Source organism: Salvelinus alpinus, chromosome 2 (genome assembly GCF_045679555.1).
Source record: "Salvelinus alpinus chromosome 2, SLU_Salpinus.1, whole genome shotgun sequence".
NCBI classification, from domain to species: domain Eukaryota; kingdom Metazoa; phylum Chordata; class Actinopteri; order Salmoniformes; family Salmonidae; genus Salvelinus; species Salvelinus alpinus.
The window spans coordinates 110,369,006-110,393,604 of record NC_092087.1 but is presented as its reverse complement, the minus strand read 5'-3'; the positions used below and the strand labels follow the sequence as shown (position 1 = coordinate 110,393,604).

Sequence of the window (24,599 nt, the reverse complement as noted above, 5' to 3'; positions counted from 1 at the left end):
CAGTCAGATTGCTAGATGTAGTAAAACTCTTCCCACATTGACTACAGCTATACGGTTTCTCTCCTGTGTGTGTTCTCTGGTGTACAGTCAGCTGGCCAAATGTAGTACATCTCTTCCCACATTGACCACAGCTATAGGGTTTCTCTCCTGTGTGTGTTCTCTGGTGTAATGTCAGCTTGCCAGATGTAGTAAAACTCTTCCCACATTGATCACAGCTATAAGGTTTCTCTCCTGTGTGTATTCTCTGGTGAAGAGTCAGAGTGCTAGATTGACCAAAACTCGTCCCACATTGACCACAACTATAAGGTTTCTCTCCTGTGTGTGTTCTCTGGTGCACTGTCAGATCTCTAGATGCACCAAAACTCTTCCCACATTGACCACAGCTATACGGTTTCTCTCCTGTGTGTATTCTCTGGTGTTGAGTCAGCTGGCCAAATGTAGTACATCTCTTCCCACATTGACCACAGCTATAGGGTTTCTCTCCTGTGTGTGTTCTCTGGTGTAATGTCAGCTTGCCAGATGTAGTAAAACTCTTCCCACATTGATCACAGCTATAAGGTTTCTCTCCTGTGTGTGTTCTCTGGTGTAATGTCAGCTGGCCAGATGTAGTAAAACTCTTCCCACATTGATCACAGCTATAAGGTTTCTCTCCTGTGTGTGTTCTCTGGTGCACTGTCAGATCTCTAGATGCACCAAAACTCTTCCCACATTGACCACAGCTATACGGTTTCTCTCCTGTGTGTGTTCTCTGGTGCACTGTCAGATCTCTAGATGCACCAAAACTCTTCCCACATTGACCACAGCTATACGGTTTCTCTCCTGTGTGTATTCTCTGGTGTTGAGTCAGCTGGCCAAATGTAGTACATCTCTTCCCACATTGACCACAGCTATAGGGTTTCTCTCCTGTGTGTGTTCTCTGATGAATTGTAATGCCTGATGAGGTGAATCTCTTCCCACAGTCAGAGCAGCAGTGAGTTCCCTTCCCTGTGGATCTCTGCTGGTGTTTCTTGAGGTGTTCTGATCTGGAGAGACTCTTCTCTGCCTCTACAGCATCATGAGGTTGTTGAGGCTCCCCAGAGGATCCACGATAGTCCCGTATCTCTCCTGTGTGAACAACAAAGTCAGACAGATGATTAAAGGCCCACAACAGCGGTAATCCACTGTAAAAGGTGATGCCAACAGCATAGCCATGATGTTGTACAACAATTGATGTCTGTAATGAATGTTAAAATGATTTGACAATTGTCTTAAAATGAGCAACAAGTCATATTTTGTATTGTTTTCACATTAGTAGTAACATCTAAGATTGTATGCTAGAAATGTTGTTGAACCTCTAAGCAGTGTGGCAGACGACTTTTGACCTCCAATACAGGCCCCTTTCTGTGTTGCTAAAATTGCGGCACGAGGTCGATTTGATTGCAGAAACTCCTCCATACTAATGAGGAAACCGCTAGTTATGGATGTGGTATATCTGGTAATGAGAAAACCACTAGTTATGGATGTGGTATATCTGGTAATGAGGAAACCACTAGTTATGGATGTAGTATATCTGGTAATGAGGAAATCACTAGTTATGGATGTAGTATATCTGGTAATGAGGAAACCCCTAGTTATGGATGTAGTATATCTGCTAATGAGGAAACCACTAGTTATGGATGTAGTATATCTGCTAATGAGGAAACCACTAGTTATGGATGTACTATATCTGGTAATGAGGAAACCACTTGTTATGGATGTAGTATATCTGGTAATGAGGAAACCACTAGTTATGGACGTAGTATATCTGCCAGGAGCAAAAATGGTGAGCAAAGATTTTAGTTTTTCACAATGTATTCTGAATGTGAAAAGGGGAAAACTCAGGGGAGTAACCTCCATTTCCAGGTTGCTTATGAGTGCATTTCACACTACTTTGGATTATAATTGTAAGGATCGTTTGAATGTCCTGCTTAATATAATGTTTGTGTCATCACAAATCAACCGCTTTGTATTTAAAAAACCCTTCAACCAGTAAAATGCTCTTTGGCTTTTCCATCAGCCTGACAATGAGGGTTTGTACACTGTTTGCCAAATTGGCCCATAACTTCACCTAACAACAACATAGACCTACTGTAGGACCTATAACTTCACCTAACAATAACATAGACCTACTGTAGGACCCATAACTTCACCTAACAATAACATAGACCCACTGTAGGACCCATAACTTCACCTAACAACAACATAGACCCACTGTAGGACCCATAACTTCACCTAACAATAACATAGACCTACTGTAGAACCCATAACTTCACCTAACAACAACATAGACCTACTGTAGAACCCATAACTTCACCGAACAATAACATAGACCTACTGTAGGACCCATAACTTCACCTAACAACAACATAGACCTACTGTAGAACCCATAACTTCACCTAACAATAACATAGACCTACTGTAGGACCCATAACTTCACCTAACAATAACATAGACCTACTGTAGAACCCATAACTTCACCTAACAATAACATAGACCCACTGTAGGACCCATAACTTCACCTAACAATAACATAGACCTACTGTAGGACCCAGAACTTCACCTAAGAACAAATATAGGAAAATAGATGTGTGTGTTGTTCAATAGCCTATCCATCAAGGAACAGTTCTCTACACATTATGAGCTAAGTATCTCTGTGTGCAAACAGACTAACGAGACCCTACAGTAAATCAAGCAGACAATAACATTATAAACACCAATTTGTTAGGGATGTTTGATCCAACGTGGAGCACGGCATAACTGTCTTTACCAGAGTAATGAATGAAGAAGCACTTTGGTTGTTGTTGCATGTCGTGATGTTTGTCATTTGACTGTCATTCAGTAAATGATTTCCTGATTCAGCTGATGATAGTTGAACATGTGACTAACTAAACAGCTACAGTATTAAGAATTATGTGTAATTATTGAAGAACCGCGTTAATGACAGTATCAATTTGGGTGTTGTCAATAAAGTTACGATTATTATTAAGAGATTTTTTTTATTTAACCTTTATTTAACCAGGTAGGCCAGTTGAGAACAAGTTCTCATATACAACTGCAACCTGGCCAAGATAAAGCAAAGCAGTGTGACAAAACAACACAGAGTTACACGTGGGATAAACAAACGTACAGTAACACAATATAAACATCTATATAGTGTGTGCAAATGGAGTACGGAGGTAAGGCAAAAAATAGGCCATAGTAGCGAAGTAATTACAATTCAGCAAATTAACACTGGAGTGATAGATTTGCAGATGATGTGCAAGTATAAATACTGGTGTGCAAAAGAGCAAAAAAAGTTAATAAAAACATGGGGATGAGGTAGGCAGTTGGATGGGCTATTTACAGATGGGCTGTGTACAGCTGCAGCGATCGGTAAGCTGCTCAGATACTAACTTTAAGCATTAGCTGAGGGAGATATAAGTCTCCAACTTCAGGGATTTTTGCAATTCATTCCAGTCATTGGCAGCAGAGAACTGGAAGTAAAGGCGGCCAAAGCAGGTGTTGGCTTTGGGGATGACCAGTGAGATATACCTGCTGGAGCGCGTGCTACGGGTGGGTGTTGCTATGGTGACCACTGAGCTGAGTTAAGGTTGAGCTTTACCTAGCAAAGACTTATAGATGACCTGGAGACAATGGGTTTGGCGACGAATATTTAGCGAGGGCCAGCCGACAAGAGCATACAGGTCGCAGTGGTGGGTGGTATATGGGGCTTTAGTGACAAAACGGATGGCACTGTTATAGACTGCATCCAATTTGCTGAGTAGAGTGTTGGAGGCTATTTTGTAAATGACGTCGCTGATCCGTTTTACGATGGTGTTTGGCAGCGTGAGTGAAGGGGGCTTTTTTGCGAAATAGGAAGCCAATTCTAGATTCCATTTAGGATTGGAGATGCTTAACGTGAGTCTGGAAGGAGAGTTTACAGTCTAGTCAGACACCTAGGTATTTGTAGTTGTCCACCTATTCTAAGTCAGAACCGTCCAGAGTAGTGATGCTAGTCGGGTGAGCGGGTGAGGGCAGCGATCGGTTGAAGAGCATGCATTTAGTTTTACTTGCTTTTAAGAGCAGTTGGAGGCCACAGAAGGAGTGTTGTATGGCATTGAAGTTCATTTGGAGGTTGGTTAGTTTGTTATTTGGTGAACCAGGCGAGTCAGTCATTTGAGAAACCAAGGCTGGTGAGTCTGCCGATAAGAATACGGTGATTGACAGAGTCGAAAGCCTTGGCCAGGTCGATGAAGACGGCTGCACAGTACTGTCTTTTATCGATGGCGATTACGATATCGTTTAGTACCTTGAGCGTGGCTGAGGTGCACCCGTGACCAGCTCGGAAACCGGATTGCACAGCGGAGAAGGTACGGTGGGATTCGAAATGGTCAGTGATCTGTTTGTTAACCTTTCTCGCCCCGGAACCCACAACATTCTGCTGCCTTCGCAGAGCGCGAAATTCAAAAAATATTTTTCACACATTAACAAGTCCAATACAGCAAATGAAAGATAAACATCTTGTGAATCCAGCCAACATGTCCGATTTTAAAAATGTTTTACAGCGAAAACACAATATATATTTATGTTAGCTCACCACAATAGCCAAACACACAACGCTATTTATCCACCGCCAACATAGCTTTCACAAAAGCCACAAATAGAGATACAATTAATCACTAACCTTTGAAAACTTCATCAGATAACATCATGTTACACAATACATTTATGTTTTGTTCGAAAATGTGCATATTTAGAGCTGCAAATCTTGGTTATACATTGCAGCTACCGTCACAAATAGCACCAAAACAGCCAGAATAATTACAGAGAGCAACGTGAAATACATAAATACTCATCATAAAACATTTATGAAAAATACAAGGTGTACAGCAAATGAAAGATAAACATCTTGTGAATCCAGACAATATTTCCGATTTTTTAAGTGTTTTACAGCGAAAACACAATATAGAGTTATATTAGCTTACCACAATAGCCAAACACACAAACGCATTTATTCACCGCAAAGGTAGCTTTCGCAAAAACCAGCAATAAATATAAAATCAATCACTAACCTTTGGACAACTTCATCAGATGACAGTCTTATAACATCAAGTTACAGTCGTATGAAAAAATTTGGGCACCCCTGACAATTTCCATGATTTCCATTGATAAATAATTGGGTGTTTGGATCAGCAATTTAATTTTGATCTATCAAATAACTGATGGACACAGTAATATTTCAGTAGTGAAATTAGGTTAATTGGATTAACAGAAAATGTGCAATATGCATCAAAACAAAATTAGACAGGTGCATAAATTTGGGCACCCCAATAGAAAAATCACATCAATATTTGGTAGAGCCTCCTTTTGCTAAAATAACAGCCTCTAGACGCTTCCCATAGCCTCTAATGAGTGTCTGGATTCTGGATGAAGGTATTTTGGACCATTCCTCCTTACAAAACATCTCCAGTTCAGTTAGGTTTGATGGTTGCCGAGCATGGACAGCCCGCTTCAAATCATACCACAGATTCTCAATGATATTCAGGTCTGGGGACTGGGATGGCCATTCCAGAACATTGTACTTGTTCCTCTGCATAAATGCCCGGGTAGATTTTGAGCAGTGTTTTGGGTCGTTGTCTTGTTGAAATATCCAGCGCCGGCGTAACTTCAACTTTGTGACTGATTCTTCAACATTATTCCCAAGAATCTGCTGATATTGCGTAGAATCCATGCGACCCTCAACTTTAACAAGATTCCCAGTACCGGCACTGACCACACAGCCCCACAGCATGATGGAACCCCCACCAAATTTGACTGTGGGTAGCAAGTGTTTTTCTTGGAACGCTGTGTTCTTTTGCCGCCATGCACAACGTCCCTTTTTATGACCAAATAACTCAATCTTTGTTTCATCAGTCCACAGCACCTTATTCCAAAATGAAGATGGCTTGTCCAAATGTGCGTTTGCATACCTCAAGCGACTCTGTTTGTGGCGTGTGTGCAGAAAAGGCTTCTTCCGCATCACTCTCCCATACAGCTTCTCCTTGTGCAAAGTGCGCTGAATTGTTGAACGATGCACAGTGACACCATCTGCAGCAAGATGATGTTGTAGGTCTTTGGAGGTGGTCTGTGGGCTGTTTTTGACCGTTCTCACCATCCTTCGCCTTTGCCTCTCCGATATTTTACTTGGCCTGCCACTTCTGGCCTTAACAAGAACTGTGCCTGTGGTCTTCCATTTCCTCACTATGTTCCTCACAGTGGACACTGACAGCTTAAATCTCTGCGATAGCTTTTTGTAGCCTTCCTCTAAACCATAATGTTGAACAATCTTTGTTTTCAGGTCATTTGAGAGTTGTTTTGAGGCCCCCATGTTGCCACTCTTCAGAGGAGAGTCAAAGAGAACAACAACTTGCAATTGGCCACCTTAAATACCTTTTCTCATGATTGGATGCACTTGTCTATGAAGTTCAAGGCTTAATGAGCTCACCAAACCAATTGTGTGTTCCAATTAATCAGTGCTAAGTAGTTACAGGTATTCAAATCAACAGAATGACAAGGGTGCCCACATTTTTGCATAGCCTATTTTTCACATCTGATTTAATTTCATACAACTTAATATTGCTACACTAAAAATGTTTGTCTGGACAATACCCCAGTGCTCAGCTTTTATTAGAAAATGAATGGCATGCCATTGTGATCATTTTCTGTGACGACAGAGTAAATTATTATGCAGCCTCAGAGGGGTGCCCAAACTTTTTCATACGACTGTATACAATACATTTATGTTTTGTTCGAAAATGTGCATATTTAGAGGTACAAATCGTGGTTTTACATTGTGAATACGTAGCAAAAATGCACAAAATTCTCAGGAGATATTTTTCAGTCACCTAATCTAATCAAAGAACTCATCATAAACTTTACTAAAAAATACATGTTGTACAGCAAATGAAAGATACACTGGTTCTTAATGCAACCGCTGTGTTAGATTTTTTAAAAATAACTTGCTTATTGAAATTCTCAATTATAGTGGGACACTGAGTGAAAGGAGAAGCTGGGGAGGCTTGGGCAAGTAGCTGCGGGGGGTGCGGCGCTGTTGGCCCGGGTTGGGGTAGCCAGGAGGAAAGCATGGCCAGCCGTAGAGAAATGCTTATTGAAATTCTAGATTATCGTGGAGTTATCGGTGGTGACAGTGTTTCCTAGCCTTGGTGCAGTGGGCAGCTGGGATGAGGTGCTCTTATTCTCCATGGACTTTACAGTGTCCCAGAACTTTTTGGAGTTAGAGCTACAGGATGCAAATTTCTCTTTGAAAAACCTAGCCTTTGCTTTCCTAACTGACTGTGTGTATTGGTTCCTGACTTCTCTGAAAAGTTGCATATCGCGGGGACTATTCGATGCTAGTGCAGTACACCACAGGATGTTTTTGTGCTGGTCGAGGGCAGTCAGGTCTGGAGTCAACCACGGGCTATATCTGTTCTTAGTTACACATTTTTTGAAAGGGGCATGCTTATTTAAGGTGGTGATGAAATTACTTTTAATGAACAACCAGGCATCCCCTACTGACGGGATAAGGTCAATATCCTTCCAGGATACCCGGGCCAGGTCGATTAGAAATGTCTGCTCGCAGAAGTGTTTGAGGGAGCGTTTGACAGTGATGAGGGGTGGTCGTTTGACCGCGGACCCATAACGGATGCAGGCAATGAGGCAGTGATCGCTGAGATCCTGATTGAAAACAGCAGAGGTGTATTTGGAGGGCAAGTTGGTCAGGATAATATCTATGAGGGTGCCCATGTTAACGGATTTAGGGTTGTACCTGGTGGGTTCCTTGATCATTTGTGTGAGATTGAGGGCATCTAGCTTGGATTGTAGGACGGCGGGGGTGTTAACCTCACTAGGGTCTATTTTTTCACCTCCGGATGAAAAGCGTGCCCAAAGTAAACTTGGTAGATTTGGACAGAAAACACTCTAAAGTTTCCAAAACTGTTAAAATAATGTCTGTGAGTATAACAGAACTGATATGACAGGCGAAAACCTGAGAAACATCCATCCAGGGAGTGGGATTTTTATATTTTTGTAGTTTTCCATTGACTGCCTATACAGATTCCATTGACTTAGGACTCAAATTGCACTTCCTATGGCTTCCACTAGATGTCAACGGTCTTTAAAAATTGTTTCAGGCTTGTATTCTGAAAATTGACAGAGTAAGACCACTCTGAATGAGTGAACCATTCAGTGTCCCAGAATGCGCCGTTCTTGTTTACCTTTGAAATGTTATCTATTATTTAGGCTAAAAACAACCTGAGGATTGATTATAAACATCGTTTGACATGTTTCTACAAACTTTACTGATACTATTCGGATTTTTCGTCTGGATGTTGTGATTGCCTTTGAGCCTGTGGATTACTGAACAAAACTGAGGTTTTTGGATATAAAGAGAGACTTTATCGAACAAAACAAACATTTATTGAGTAAATGGGAGTCTTGTGAGTGCAACGATATGAATATCATCAAAGGTAAGTGATTAGTTTTATTGCTATTTCTGACTTGTGTAACTCCTCTACTTGGCTGGTAACTGTTAATCTTTAAACTGATGTATAACACTTGTATGTTTTATGAATTTTTATAATGAGTATTTCTGTTTTTGAATTTGGCGCTCTGCAATTTCACTGGATGTTGGCCAGGTGGGACGGTAGCGTCCCACACCTCCTAGAGAGGTTAAGCACATCCCAGTTTAGGTCACCTAACAGAACAAACTGAAGATAGATGGGGCCAATCAATTCACATATGGTGTCCAGAGCACAGCTGGGAACTGAGGGGTGTCTATAACAGTGAGAGACTTATTTATGGAGAGATTCGTTTTTAAAATTAGAAGCTCGAACTGTTTCGGTTTAGACCTGGAAAGCATGATACAACTTTGCAGGCCATCTCTGCAGTAGATTGCAACTCCTCCCCCTTTGGCAGTTCTATCTTGACGGAAAATGTTGTAGATGGGGCTGGAAATTTCTGAATTTTTGGTGGCCTTCCAAAGCCAGGATTCAGACACGGCAAGGACATCAAGGTTGGAGTGTGCTAAAGCAGTGAGTATAACAGACTTAGGGAGGAGGCTTCTGATGTTAACATGCATGAAACCAAGGCTTTTATGGTTACAGAAAGTCAACAAATGAGAGCGCCTGGGGACACACAGGGCCTGGGTTAACCTCTACATCACCCGAGGAACAGAGGAGTAGGATGAGGGTACGGCTAAAGGCTATCAGCACTGGTCGTCTAGTGCTTTGGGAACCCAAAGTAAACTTGGTAGATTTGGACAGAAAATACTCTAAAGTTTCCAAAACTGTTAAAATAATGTCTGAGTATAATATGACAGGCGATGTTCTATGTTCTGATGGCTAATTAGCTGCTGGAAAGGCCGCTAGCAGTGGCTAACAATGACTAAATAGATGGAGGTTCTAGCTATAAGGTCTAAAAAAAATAGCAGATCCGTATCACATTGGGTGAGGCGGGTTGCCGGAAGGTATATGTAATTAAAAAAATGGAAAAAGAGATTGAAATATATTGCAATATATACAAAAAAAGATAACATTTACAACAACAAACACGTCATACTGCTACACGCCATCTTGGATTACAAGATGACTCAGTTAAAAACCATTGGATTTAGCAAACTCTGAAATTATTTAGGATTTCTGTGCCCATGAAAACTGTTGCATTTCAGAATACAAAAAAACTGTCCGACAGCAAGATCCAGTATTTAAGTTGAAGTTCATCATATGACAAGCGTAACGTTATGACTATAACTACTGTTCCCTGAAGGAGGGAAACTAGGTACAACATACTATTAAATCCACGCCTCGCTGGAAGCACCACCGTCCACAGGTGATGAGAGTGAGGCTTGGATTTATTCCTTAAAATGTAATGCCGCTCTTCACCAACCCAGGAAAGGGCGGGGACAAACAGGTGTTGTACCTCGTTTCTCTCCTTCAGGGAAGTGTAATTATAATCAAAGTTACACTCCCTTTCAGTTGGTCAACTTTGGTACATACTATGGGGAAATACAATCATTCCCCAGCCGACCCCTACGGATACTAAATGAAACAGCCCATGGCAGACCACCCAGACTTGACCCTACAAGATTTGTCAGTTTTGTCAATTTATTCATTGTCTTTTGTTTGAAACACTCCTGTCAATGTTGAGTAAGGATGCACACCTGATTACGCATATAGTAGTAGGACTAGTCTACCTGGCCTGCACACAAATGTAGGCCTATAAATGTGCCCATTTGGGGATGTCTGATAGTATTTCTCATTGTCTTAACGCTGCACCACTAATTTGTTGAGGAGCTTCTCAAAGTAACTTTTTCTTCACCTCCAAACAGCAAGTAAACAAAGTCTAATCAAAATCAATTGCGAATGGCAATAGTTCCTCAAAGTATTTTCGTAAAATATTTACAGCTCTTGCCCTTCCGATAAACACACGGCATAAAAGGGAAAAATGTAATGCTCTGATCCAGTGGAAATGTCATAAAATACCTGATTACTGTCAAGAACTCACTGGATCAGGAAACTGAGGGCCTAGAATATTTTATACAATGTTGCAAGCTTGCTATCCGAGTTTCCTGACCCAGTTGATAGTTGATACAATGTTTCAAGTTTGTCGTAGACAGGCCATGTGCAGCCATTGTGATTTCTAGGATATTTATTTTTATCAAGATATTTTCTACCTGCAGAATGCAATGTTTTTATTTGTTGGCTTTATGTAGGCTATTTTTTTTACATAGTTGGCAATGGCAATAATGGTTACTTTTAGATATCTATATTTTTCATTTAGATTTAGATAGAATGCAGATTAATCACAGACAATGATTTTGAGATACTATTATAATTTAAATGAAACTGTTCCATGAAAATGTGCATATGACAATCATAACTGGCACACAGATTGGTAGAAATGGTCAGATAAATTGGCACTCCAACTGGAAAAGGTTGCAGACTGCTGGTGTAGTTGATTACTGAAAATGTCAGGAGCAGAACGGCAGAATTTACGAAGTCCAGCAGCAGAGGGGAGAGGGGGGCTCCCTCTGGTGGTTATGTTGACGACCGGCACCCTCTGGTCGGGTTGTGTTGACGACCGGCTCCCTCTGGTCGGGTTGTGTTGACGACCGGCTCCCTCTGGTCGGGTTGTGTTGACGACCGGCTCCCTCTGGTCGGGTTGTGTTGACGACCGGCTCCCTCTGGTCGGGTTGTGTTGACGACCGGCTCCCTCTGGTCGGGTTGATAATTATTTGATCAAACAGAATGCTTAAAGCATCAGACAAGTTCAGTACGTATATTTGATTTTATAAAAACACATGGGGCGATTGGTAGAAAGAACAGATGACTCTTGGTTGACCAAGATGTATTTTAGTTGGGGACAGCACTAGAACAGGATTTTGGGGCTCCCAAGTGGCGCAGCGGACACTGCATCTCAGTGCTTGAGGCGCCACTACAGACACCCTGGATCAAATCCAGGCTGTATCACAACCGGCCGTGATTGGGAGTCCCATAGGGCGGCGCACTATTGGCCCAGCATCGTCCGGGGTAGGCAGTCATTGTAATTAAGAATTTGTTCTTAACTGACTTGCCTAGTTAAATAAAGGTTACATTTAAATAAATAAAAAAACTGTTTCATGATAAACCATTTTTTACAAATCCGTCAAGGCACCAACTTCGAGAAGGGTTTAAAACAAAGGTTTCAAACCAATTCATGAATGTAATTGCATCTAGGTATGTCTTGCCTTTAATGTAAGGGCATGAAAAAAAATTGGCTGAATATTATACAATGACTTATCAACAGCTCTAATAATTTGCCTCCACAGGAAATCTTCACTGGCAATTCTAGAATATACTATATAGCCTAGAAACCTGGTTAAACTATCATTATGACATCATGGATGAATTCTAGAATATACTATATAGCCTAGAAACCTGGTTAAACTATCATTATGACATCATGCATGGCCAGTCCTTGTATTCATAGTGTAGTGAATTCAGGGGGTAGCCCTGAGCTGGACTCAAACCTGGGTCCAGCGACTGTCAAGCCAACACCTTATAACTGTTACACCAAGATGTCTGAACTTCTTGACGAGTTCGCTAGGTGTCGAGTTAGGGTTGCTACAATAGCTTTCTCTATGAATTTGAGAGTGGTTACATTTCTCCAGCCCCATCCCTCAGCTGTTTACCAAACCAAGTCTCTTGGCAGCCATTTTTTTCCTGTTTAAATACTAGGTTGTCCCTTTAAAAAAGCCACACATCAATCAACCAACCTGCAGTTGAAACAATAACAAGGCTCTCATTCCACAACTGTTTTGGTAATAAGATGATGATGGGCCTGGAGACATTTAACTACTCTCAAATTCATAGACAGACCTATGGATGAAAGGACTGACCATCCATGATATCAACATTATAGTTAACCATGTTGAGGCTATACAGTGTTGATTTACATTGTTTCTAAACATTGGAGTAAAAAAAACGTATTTCCCCTTTAACACCAAACATCAGTTCAACAACTGCAGAGTTTGTACCTCTGTTTTTAAGACAGTACTTACCAGTGGTAATCACGGCCCGGTTTCTCAAAACCATCTTATGGCTAAGTTCATCTTTAGAACCACTGGATGCCTTAAATTGCGTTTGGGAAATCGGGCCCAGATATCCAGTTTCTTCCTCCTCTTCTTCCGATGAGACCGTAATCTCCCCCTCCTCCGCTTTCACTTCAAAAACTGAATCCTCCTCATCTTTTACTGTAACACCCTCCTCCTCTTTCACTCTGAACGCCTCTTCCTTCACTGTAACGTCTTTCCCTTCTTCTTTCCCTGTAACAGCCTCATCCTCTACTTGTTTTTGTATTGTAACATCCTTCTCTTCCTCCTCCTCTTTGATGAGAGCTTCTTTCTCCGTCCAGCAGACCGTCTCTTCTTCAGCAGGAAGAGAGTAATTTAGTGAAGTCATGGTCAGAGATGTTAGCTAGCTAGGCTAATGCTAACTTAACCAGCCCGCCAGCTGAATAATAACAACAACACCGTAAATATGAAATGGAATAGGATAAGTAACTAACTAGACGACAGACAAGGGTTTAAAATACAGTGGCTAATATACACTAAATCGTCTAAAGAGCTTTATGGGTTCGGCTATTTTGGCTAGCAAGCTACCGAGGTGGCGGACTAACTGTTGCTGCTGCTGAAAGAAGCGTTCCGTCCACTAGATTATACGTCACACTAACAGCATTGCGTTCCGTCCACTAGATTATACGTCACACTAACAGCATTGCCTTAAAATCGCACACCGCCATCTGCTGACTGGAGTGGGTAACGCTCAGTCTGAACCTCTGACTGCGATGGAGATGTGCGACTTTAAGACAATGACGCTAGTGTTTATATTATAATATATATTATAATGTTCAGACAAAAAGTTTGTGTAGGAAGCATGAGTTTTTACTCACCAGTGTAACAATACAGTGTGGCTAAAGACTTAGTAACTTAGTTGTGTTCACGATCTGGTTCCCTATACGCACAACCAGTTATGTTTTTGAATTATCACATATGTATTAATTTATTTAGGGATTCTGGGTAATCCACAGCAGATTTATGGAGAATTGCTGTGGGTGAGTTCAAAATGGAATAGTCCCGGGATAGAAATATATAAAGTTGACATTACATCATAAAATCCACCTTTTAAATCATACATTAGCAATTTATGTTTTAGTAACTACTGTTGTTGGTTTGGCGTCAAATAAGCCTCTCTTTATATGTTATTTGCCAAATCTCAGTTTTCCATGTGGGTTTTATGCTAAAGTTCCCTCTTTCAAGTTGGTATCTAACTGGAAAATGCATCTTCTTTAGGAGTGCTATTTTTACCCTGTCGACTACTGATCATTCATCCACACTGTGTGTCTCATCAATGCAGGTCATTTTTGACAAATGTATAAAGTACATATTTTATAAACTCATGAACACCAGCCAGTTTATTATCCCGGTTTTGTTAGTTTAGGTGTATTATACTTCTTCGCCACCAGAGGGGGACATTGAGTAAATCTTCCAGGTTAATTTGATATATTTTGATAGTAAAATGGATGACAGTTTATTCTGATGTAGTGAATATGAGACACATTGAAACAATTGATTCATTTATTATAGTAAATTATGAATTAGTAGGAATGGTTAAATCCACTATACGATCACAGTGACTTTGATAGACATTTTAATTGTTTCTTTTGTTAGTATATTATAGGGCAGATTAATATAGAATTGCTGTGGGAGTGCTATTTATATCCCGTCACTACTGATCATTCATCCATACTGTGTGTGTCCCATCATTGCAGCTTTGGAAATAAATGAACTATCCATCCATTGCTCCTTCCTGTGTTGACTCACTGACTTGAGAGACCAGGAAGGTCACACTAGCTCGATAGGTTGATATCTAGCTCAAGCTTCACCTCATGCTTTTCATTAACTGTGTGGTTGTGTTATCTAGTGGGAACCCGTTAGCACGGTGGGCTCTGGTGCCTTCTTGCCGTGGGCTCAAGACGACAGAGGAAATCAACCTGCTTGCTCCTTTTTGTTTTGTCAACTTTTCGATATGGATGTTATGTTTGATACCGGAGGTACGAGGCCTTGAAAGCATTAAACTTCAAAGCAGTGTGCTGATGCCTGTATCACTTTATCAGCAGCACGTCATCAATAACGTCTGAAGAGTCGTTTCATCGAACAACCACCTGATTGGTTTCGACACTGCAGCCGACTGCCAACTGACTGCTCTACAAATCACCTTACATCATAAATAACTACTCATTACTATTGAAGCAGTGTCACTTTATCAGCATTGATCAATGACTTCTGAAGGTTAATTTTCTCCCGTCATTCTGTTTGTCTCTGATCTTTTGATCTGCAAACACGTTTAGGTTTTGTTAGTTGGCTAAATAGCTAACGTTAGCTGGTTGGCTACGCTGGTTAGGCTAATAGCTAGTTGGCTAAATAGCTAACGTTAGCTGGTTGGCTATGCTGGTTAGGCTAATAGCTAGTTGGCTAAATAGCTAACGTTAGCTGGTTGGCTACGCTGGTTAGGCTAATAGCTAGTTGGCTAAATAGCTAACGTTAGCTGGTTGGCTACGCTGGTTAGGCTAATAGCTAGTTGGCTAAATAGCTAACGTTAGCTGGCCGGCTAAGATTACTGCATATAGCTAACGTTAGCTGGCCGGCTAAGATAACTACATATAGCTAACGTTAGCTGGCTGGCTAAGATAACTGCATATAGCTCATGTTAGCTGGCCGGCTAAGATAACTGCATATAGCTAATGTTAGCTGGCCGGATAAGATAACTGCATATAGCTAACTTTAGCTGGCCGGCTAAGATAATTGCATATAGCTAATGTTAGCTGGCCGGCTAAGATAACTGCATATAGCTCATGTTAGCTGGCCGGGTAATATAACTGCATATAGCTAACGTTAGCTGGCCGGCTAAGATAACTGCATATAGCTCATGTTAGCTGGCTGGCTAAGATAACTGCATATAGTTAACGTTAGCTGGCTGGCTAAGATAACTGCATTTAGCTAATGTTAGCTGGCTGGCTAAGATAACATTCTTTGATATTTGGTTAGATGGCGTTTTGTATTTCCAAAACGTTGGTTTACTTTAAATCACTCAAGTCATGAGTGCAAACGATTAGTTTAATTTGAAGTTCTACATTTTGTTAGGATTTATGTTTATGCACTATAGCCTGTTAGCATATTGTTTGAAGATGAATATTGTTTTGTTACACACACACACACAAACAATACAGATGTGTGTAGGTGTGTAAGGACTGACCAACACAGGCCATAAAAGCTGTGGTCAGTCTGGAGAGGGGAGGGGTGCATCACTCTAGGCCAACCAGGGGGGTTGAGAGACTGTTCAGTACCATATTAGGAATTGTTTGAGTGAAGAATCAAGGGGAGACACAAGACGGAGCTACTCTACCCAGCAACCAGATGTGGACAAAGAAAAGCGCCAAGGGGCTTGGACAAGTTCGGGTGCCCCCAAAAGCGGAGCAAGAGTATTAACCATGCTAAGCCTCTACTATGATAGGCCAACCTCACAAAGGAGGAGCAAGAGTATTAACCATGCTAAGCCTCTACTGTGATTGGACAACCTCACAAAGGAGGAGCAAGAGTATTAACCATGCTAAGCCTCTACTATGATAGGCCAACCTCACAAAGGAGGAGCAAGAGTATTAACCATGCTAAGCCTCTACTATGATAGGCCAACCTCACAAAGGAGGAGCAAGAGTATTAACCATGCTAAGCCTCTACTAAGATAGGCCAACCTCACAAAGGAGGAGCAAGAGTATTAACCATGCTAAGCCTCTACTTTGATAGGCCAACGGGAAGAGTTGGAACTAAAACTGTCATAGTATAAAAACTACTATTTGAGTACATTCCACAGTTCTCTGATCTACCCTGCGCGGAGATACAGTGAACCCGTATATACGAGAATTGCATTTACCGTTTATCGTTTGAGTTTAATTAAAATACTTAAAATATATTCGGTGACTCTGAATCACATTTTTGTCCTGATGCCAGAAATCTCTTTACATTTGAAGTTATTTCTGTTGTAGTTTACATCATAGGGAATAGGCTGGTCCTCCATATTACTTTACACCTGACTTTGGCATTCTTCTAAATTCTGATTGGTTTAATGTAATAACTCCAAAAATAGAACAGTGAGGTGTAACTTTACATTGGGAAAAATATTTTATTTTATCTTTTTTATAAACAATACAAAACATACAAACGACAACATCATACAAACATTAACTACATCACACCTGCCCAGGCACACTAGAACACACCTCCATCTCCATTAACTACATCACACCTGCCCAGACCCACTAGAACACACCTCCATCTCCATTAACTACATCACACCTGCCCAGACCCACTAGAACACACCTCCATCTCCATTAACTACATCACACCTGCCCAGACCCACTAGAAACACACCTCCATCTCCATTAACTACATCACACCTGCCCAGACCCACTAGAACACACCTCCATCTCCATTAACTACATCACACCTGCCCAGACCCACTAGAACACACCTCCATCTCCATTAACTACATCACACCTGCCCAGACCCACTAGAACACACCTCCATCTCCATTAACTACATCACACCTGCCCAGACCCACTAGAACACACCTCCATCTCCATTAACTACATCACACCTGCCCAGACCCACTAGAACACACCTCCATCTCCATTAACTACATCACACCTGCCCAGACCCACTAGAACACACCTCCATCTCCATTAACTACATCACACCTGCCCAAACCCACTAGAACACACCTCCATCTCCATTAACTACATCACACCTGCCCAGACCCACCAGAACACACCTCCATTAACTACATCACACCTGCCCAGACCCACTAGAACACACCTCCATCTCCATAAACTACATCACACCTGCCCAGACCCACTAGAACACACCTCCATCTTCATTAACTACATCACACCTGCCCAGACCCACTAGAACACACCTCCATCTCCATTAACTACATCACACCTGGCCAGACCCACTATAACACACCCCCATCTCCATTACCTACATCACACCTGCCCAGACCCACTAGAACACACCTCCATCTTCATTAACTACATCACACCTGCCCAGACCCACTAGAACACACCTCCATCTCCATTAACTACATCACACCTGCCCAGACCCACTAGAACACACCTCCATCTCCATTAACTACATCACACCTGCCCAGACCCACTAGAACACACCTCCATCTCCATTAACTACATCACACCTGCCCAGACCCACTAGAACACAGCCAGCACATCAGCATCATTCTCTGTCAGTCTCCAGCGCCCGCATCAGCACCATTTTATTTCTCTCCGTTGCCAACTCACTTTCAACTTTTAGATAATAAAGCATTTGACCTTTCTATTGAATTAACAACAGAGGATTGGTTGATTTCCAGGTTTTAATTAAGTATAATTTTTAAGATGATTTATGAGAAAAGTATCGTCCAACTCCGGGGTATCTCACTGCACCCTCAAATGCCATGTTTTGAAATATACAGACAGACAGATTAAAAGTAATTTTACATTGTATAACTGTACTTCTGACAGCCAACTTTCTAACTCATAACTTTATGACATCATAACATTCCCAGAGGATTATTGAGTCATTGTTAGTTTTACACTGAAGACATGACTCTGCCGTTGTGCTGTAGAATTTGTGAATTTTGTCTCTTGTATAATAAGGGACTATCATTTGTCCCAACATCACAGGCCACAGACTTTGATGCAGTTAAAGACTTCCAAAAGTGTTTCCGCAGTTTAAGATCAACTGAGTTTTTTAAATTGGGTTTCTCCCTGTGCACCTGCCAATGTAAATCCTTTGAACGAAAGACAAGTTACCAGACAGGTCATATTGCTAATGTTCTTCCCATTAATAACCTCAATGACAATTAACTTGTGGGCGGATGTGGTGATGACGTCCTATTCGATGACGTCGTCCATCGGGATTCCCCATAAAAGAAGACGCTCTGGATTGATCACTGGAGTCAGATGTGAAGGAGGAGGTTGATCATCAGGAGTCAGATGTGAAGGAGGAGGTTGATCATCAGGAGTCAGATGTGAAGGAGGAGGTTGATCATCAGGATTCAGATGTGAAGGAGGAGGTTAATCATCAGTGAACCTCTAGGATTGTGGCTGGGCTGGCGTTTCCACTTCCAGCTTGGTCATATATTTTGATACATTGAATGTTGAATTTGTGAATCTATGTTATATATTTGTACCTCCTGTTTCATGAAGTGATGTCACTAAGTACTGCCCCTATATATAAAATGCATTTGAAAAGCATTCAGACCCCTTCACTTTTTCCACATTTAGTTACGTTACATCCTTATTCTAAAAATGATTAAATAGTTTTTCCCCCTCATCAATCTACACAATAACCAATAATGACATCACAATACCCCATAAGACATCACATTGCCCCATAATGACATCACAATACCCCATAATGACAAAGCAAAAACAGGTAAATAAATGAAAAAATTAGATTTTCTTTAAAAAACAAGGACCCCAAACTTTTGAACGGTAGTGTAAATCTACATGATGTATTGTTACACCATGTAGGAGCAGTATAGACCTAGTCTGTTCATTATATACATCTACATGATGTATTGTTACACCATGTAGGAGCAGTATAGACCTAGTCTGTTCATTATATACATCTACATGATGTATTGTTACACCACGTAGGAGCAGTATAGACCTAGTCTGTTCATTATATACATCTACATGATGTATTGTTACACCATGTAGGAGCAGTATAGACCTAGTCTGTTCATTATATACATCTACATGATGTATTGTTACAGCATGTAGGAGTAGTATAGACCTAGTCTGTTCATTATATACATCTACATGATGTATTGTTACACCACGTAGGAGCAGTATAGACCTAGTCTGTTCATTATATACATCTACATGATGTATTGTTACACCATGTAGGAGCAGTATAGACCTAGTCTGTTCATTATATACATCTACATGATGTATTGTTAAACCATGTAGGAGCAGTACAGACCTAGTCTGTTCATTATATACATCTACATGATGTATTGTTACACCATGTAGGAGCAGTATAGACCTAGTCTGTTCATTATATACATCTACATGATGTATTGTTACACCATGTTGGAGCAGTATAGACCTAGTCTGTTCATTATATACATCTACATGATGTATTGTTACACCATGTAGGAGCAGTGTAGACCTAGTCTGTTCATTATATACATCTACATGATGTATTGTTACACCATGTAGGAGCAGTGTAGACCTAGTCTGTTCATTATATACATCTACATGATGTATTGTTACACCATGTAGGAGCAGTATAGACCTAGTCTGTTCATTATATACATCTATATGATTTATTGTTACACCATGTAGGAGCAGTATAGACCTAGTCTGTTCATTATATACATCTACATGATGTATTGTTACACCATGTAGGAGCAGTATGGACCTAGTCTGTTCATTATATACATCTACATGATGTATTGTTACACCATGTAGGAGCAGTATGGACCTAGTCTGTTCATTATCATTCCAATCCAAGATGGCGTAGCAGTCGGACGTGTCTTTGTCTTGTCTTGTCCCGTGTAAATAGTCTTCGTATTTTTCGTATACATTTCGTATATATTTTAATTTCACTTTCCATCTAGGAACTGAATATACATTCCTACATTCCGCCTCACCCAATGTGGTACGGACCTGCTATTTTTTTATACTTTAGAACCGTAACCCCAATCAGAATCTAGCCAGATAACTAGCTACTAGCTAGTAGTCAGTTAGCCACTGCTGCGGTCTTCACCCTCAACTCGGACACAGCCAGCTTCAATACCGGGCCAATACCTGCCAGTCTGCAAGCGCGATATCAACCCAGAGCATATAGGACTGCTTTTTCTCTACCACATCACCGGATTCCTGACGCAAGCTCTGGACAATTACACCGTATCATCACAGCTAGCTAGCTGCAACCGAGTGGCTACTACTGGCTAACACCTCTGTCCCGAAGCAAGCACCAGTTAGCCTTGAGCTAGCCTCGAGCTAGGCCCATCTGCCGGCTAGCCGAAGAGGTCTACCAGCGAATTCTTGGGCTACAATACCTCTTTTGCCAATTGGACTGGACCTTTTTTAGCGCAGCTAGCGCCACTGCCACGAAGCTAGCACCAGTTAGCAAACACAATTCTACAATTCACAACCTCTCTTTCGCCATCCGGCTTGGTTTCTCTGTCGACACGACCACGTCTGAGCAGACCCCCTCCGTCTGAGCAGACCACCCCCCGGGCTACTAACTTTAAACGCCGCGTGCTAGCTTAGTGGAGGCCTCCCTGCTCCATCTACGGCTGCCCCCTGGACACTATGATCACTTGGCTACATAGCTGATGCATGCTTGACTGTCCATTCATTCACGGTACTCCATTCTGTTTATTTGTGTTTTATCTGTCGGCTCTGTGCTTTAACTCAGGATCTGTGTGTAGTTAATCCGACCCTCTCTGCCTAGTCGTCGCCATTTTTACCTGTTGTTGCTGTGTTAGACTAGCACCCTGTTATTGCTGCTGTTATCTTACCTGTTGTTTTAGCTAGCTCTCCCAATCAAGACCTGCAATCACTTTATGCCTTATTGTATGTCTCTCTCAAATAACAATATGCCTTGCAAACTGTTGTTCAGGCTAGCTATCATTATCATTGTTTTGGTTTGCAATGGACCCTGTAGTTCCACTCTCCATACCTCTGATACCTCCTTTGTTCCACCCCCCACACATGCGGTGACCTCACCCATTGAGACCAGCATGTCCAGAGATACAACCTCTCTTATCATCACCCAGTGCCTGGGCTTGCCTCCGCTATACCCGCGCCCCACCATACCCCTGTCTGCACATTATGCCCAGAATCTATTCTACCACGCCCATAAATCTGCTCCTTTTATTCTTTGTCCCCAACGCTCTAGGCGACCAGTTTTGATAGCCTTTAGCCGCACCCTCATCCTACTACTCCTCTGTTCCTCGGGTGATGTGGAGGTAAACCCAGGCCCTGCATGTCCCCAGTCACCCTCATTTGTTGACTTCTGTGATCGAAAAAGCCTTGGCCTCATGCATGTCAACATCAGAAGCCTCCTCCCTAAGTTTGCCTTACTCACCGCTTTAGCACACTCTGCCAACCCTGATGTCCTTGCCGTGTCCGAATCCTGGCTTAGGAAGGCCACCAAAAATTCTGAGATTTCCATACCCAACTATAACACTTTCCGTCAAGATAGAACTGCCAAAGGGGGAGGAGTTGCAATCTACTGCAGAGATAGCCTGCAAAGTTCTGTCATACTTTCCAGGTCTATGCCCAAACAGTTCGAACTTCTAATTTTAAAAATTTATCTCTCCAGAAATAAGTCTCTCACTGTTGCCGCCTGCTACCGACCCCCCTCAGCTCCCAGCTGTGCCCTGGACACCATCTGTGAATTGATCGCTCCCCATCTAGCTTCAGAGTTTGTTCTGTTAGGTGACCTAAACTGGGATATGCTTAACACCCCGGCAGTCCTACAATCCAAGCTTGATGCCCTCAATCTCACACAAATCATCAAGGAACCCACCAGGTACAACCCTAAATCCGTAAACATGGGCACCCTAATAGACATTATCCTGACCAACCTGCCCTCCAAATACACCTCTGCTGTCTTCAATCAAGATCTCAGCGATCACTGCCTCATTGCCTGTATCCGCCACGGGTCCGCGGTCAAACGACCACCCCTCATCACTGTCAAACGCTCCCTAAAACACTTCTGCGAGCAGGCCTTTCTAATCGACCTGGCCCGGGTACCCTGGAAGGATATTGACCTCATCCCGTCAGTTGAGGATGCCTGGTCATTCTTTAAATGTTACTTCCTCACCATATCAGACAAGCATGCTCCGTTCAAAAAATGCAGAACCAAGAACAGATATAGCCCTTGGTTCACTCCAGACCTGACTGCCCTCGACCAGCACAAAAACATCCTGTGGCGAACTGCAATAGCATCGAAGAGCCCCCGCGATATGCAACTGTTCAGGGAAGTCAGGAACCAATACAATTCAGGAAAGCAAAGGCCAGCTTTTTCAAGCAGAAATTTGCATCCTGTAGCTCTAACTCCAAAAAGTTCTGGGATACTGTAAAGTCCATGGAGAACAAGAGCACCTCCTCCCAGCTGCCCACTGCACTGAGGCTAGGTAACACGGTCACCACCGATAAATCCGTGATAATCGAAGACTTCAACAAGCATTTCTCAATGGCTGGCCATGCCTTCCTCCTGGCGACTCCAACCTTGGCCAACAGCCCCGCCCCCCCCGCTGCTACTCGCCCAAGCCTCCCCAGCTTCTCCTTTACCCAAATCCAGATAGCAGATGTTCTGAAAGAGCTGGAAAACCTGGACCCATACAAATCAGCTGGGCTTGACAATCTGGACCCCCTATTTCTGAAACTGTCCACCGCCATTGTCGCACCCCCTATCACCAGCCTGTTCAACCTCTCCTTCGTATCATCTGAGATCCCCAAGGATTGGAAAGCTGCCGCGGTCATCCCCCTCTTCAAAGGGGGAGACACCCTGGACCCAAACTGTTACAGACCTATATCCTTCCTGCCCTGCCTATCTCACGCCCGACTAGCATCACCACCCTGGACGGTTCCGACCTAGAATATGTGGACATCTATAAGTACCTAGGTGTCTGGCTAGACTGCAAACTCTCCTTCCAGACTCATATCAAACATCTCCAATCCAAAATCAAATCAAGAATCGGCTTTCTATTCCGCAACAAAGCCTCCTTCACTCACGCCGCCAAACTTACCCTAGTAAAACTGACTATCCTACCGATCCTCGACTTCGGCGATGTCATCTACAAAATAGCTTCCAATACTCTACTCAGCAAACTGGATGCAGTTTATCACAGTGCCATTCGTTTTGTTACTAAAGCACCTTATACGACCCACCACTGCGACCTGTATGCCCTAGTCGGCTGGCCCTCGCTACATGTTCGTCGTCAGACCCACTGGCTCCAGGTCATCTACAAGGCTATGCTAGGTAAAGTGCCGCCTTATCTCAGTTCACTGGTCACGATGGCTACACCCACCCGCAACACGCGCTCCAGCAGGTGTATCTCACTGATCATCCCTAAAGCCAAAACCTCATTTGGACGCCTTTCCTTCCAGTTCTCTGCTGCCTGCGACTGGAACGAATTGCAAAAATCTCTGAAGTTGGAGACTTTTATCTCCCTCAACAACTTTAAAAATCTGCTATCCGAGCAGCTAACCGATCGCTGCAGCTGTACATAGTCCATCTGTAAACTACCCACCCAATTTACCTACCTCACCCCCCATACTGCTTTATTTATTTACTTTTCTGCTCTTTTGCACACCAGTATCCCTTCTTGCACATGATCATCTGATGATTTATCACTCCAGTGTTAATCTGCTAAATTGTAATTATTCGATTTATTGCCTACCTCATGCCTTTTGCACACATTGTATATAGATTCTCTTTTTTTTCTACCATGTTATTGACTTGTTTATTGTTTACTCCATGTGTAACTCTGTGTTGTCTGTTCACACTGCTATGCTTTATCTTGGCCAGGTCGCAGTTGCAAATGAGAACTTGTTCTCAACTAGCCTACCTGGTTAAATAAAGGTGAAATAAAAATAAAAAATAAAAATTATATACATCTACATGATGTATTGTTACACCATGTAGGAGCAGTATAGACCTAGTCTGTTCATTATATACATCTACATGATGTATTGTTACACCATGTAGGAGCAGTATAGACCTAGTCTGTTCATTATATACATCTATATGATGTATTGTTACACCATGTAGGAGCAGTATAGACCTACAGTAGCTAGCTACTTATTTAGATTTAGTTTGACTTAATGTAACTGCCTTAAATGTGCTGCACTAATCAATCAACACATTCCTGTCTTTGTATGTCTCAATATAATGGTATTATTTAATTAAATCCATTTACAATAATCTAAAATATGATCCTCAACTG

At 42.0% G+C, this 24,599-nt stretch overlaps 1 protein-coding gene across 1 annotated transcript in view; it reads left to right on the top strand.

Annotated features, from left to right (window-relative positions):
- LOC139548974 (zinc finger protein 180-like) overlaps positions 1 to 24,599 on the top strand; it is a 155,079-nt gene that overhangs the window by 74,087 nt on the left and 56,393 nt on the right. The gene's annotated exons all lie outside the window — the stretch shown is intronic.